Here is a 1,498-nt window from a genome sequence, read left to right on the forward strand (position 1 = left end):
CAGGTATATATAATGTCTCACCTGTTCTTCACTAGAAATGTCCTCCACTCAATATATTCACAACACAAACAGCCGACAAATTGTTGTCAATCCTTTCCTGCCTCAGCAAACGCCAACAGACCTCGTTCCTCGTCGTTAACGGACCCAAACGGTCCACGTTCGATCGCAGCACACAGATATCGGTCCTTCTCTGTGCCGTGGGGGTTGGTTGGCCGGTTGTCATGGAAGTAAGCGGAGGGGGAGGGGTTGAGCAGGAGGTAAAGTTTAGACGGGAGTTGGAGAAGGCGGCGAGAAAGACAAAGAGCAACGAGAGAGGGCGAGTGGGAGATTGAGGAAAAGAAAGAGGAGGTCGATGCGTTGGAGGTGGAGGGTTACGTACGAGAAAGAGAAGGAAGGGGGAGAGTGGAGTAGGAGTAAGTAGGGGGAAGAGTAGAAGGAGAAAGTAATGAGCAATGGTTGCTATTAGTTACTGTATGTGTATATATATATATATATATATATATATATATATATATACATACACATATGTATGTGTATGTCCGAGAGTTTCGTGCGTTGGCACTTACGCCTTATATTATGTGTGTGTGTAGTTATGTATGCTAATTTCTGATGTGTGTTTGTGTCTCTGTTCTGCGTTTGTCCGTGAGCGCGTGCGCACACATGTGTATGTGTGTGTGCGTGTGTGTATGCTTGTGTGCGTTTAAATGTTTGTGCGCGTGTTTAGCGTCTGTGTGTATCCACAGGTGTGTGTATGTGCGTGTATATATCTAGGTGTGTCTATGCGAGCTTGTATGTATGTGTTTGGTTATATGTACGTGTGTGTGGGCGAGGAAGCTTAATAGCTGTATCTGTGTACGTATGTGTATGTCTGCATATGTGTGTAAGTGTGAACTTGCGTTCGTTGGTGTATGTGCAGACGAGGTGGGGTGGGGGTGTACGTGTGTGTGTCTGAGCACGCGCGTACTTGTGTATGTGTGCATGAATATGTGTACATGTGAATGTGCGTTCATGCGTGTGTGTGTGTGTGATTGTGTGCGTGTCTGTGTGCGGTTGTGTGGAGAGGTAGGGTGTCTACGTATGAGTACGTTCGTGTATGAGGATGCGTGTGACCATGCGTACGCATCTACGTGCTTGTTATTATGATTGTGTGCGTTCGTCCAACTATATGTTTTTTCTATGCGTCTGTGTGTGTGTGTGTGTGCGTGCGTGCTAGAAATGTTTTCCACAGTTGCTCCTAGTTACGACGCATGCGCCTTGAGCGCCATCTCTTTCCTTAAATAAAAAAATAAATAAATAAAATAAAATAACATGTCTGCTCTCTCTCCAATTTTTCCCAAAGTTGTTGAGACTCGTTACATTTTACAGTTTATATTCTCCATTACCACCTTCGAAATTTAAGCGAAACTATAGCCCGTTCTTCCATCTAAATAATTCAATGGATTATTTGTCGAAGAAAGTGTCTAGAAAATTTGATAATCTTGGTTTAAGATAAGGTGGT

This window comes from Octopus bimaculoides, unplaced genomic scaffold (genome assembly GCF_001194135.2).
Source record: "Octopus bimaculoides isolate UCB-OBI-ISO-001 unplaced genomic scaffold, ASM119413v2 Scaffold_32504, whole genome shotgun sequence".
NCBI lineage: Eukaryota > Metazoa > Mollusca > Cephalopoda > Octopoda > Octopodidae > Octopus > Octopus bimaculoides.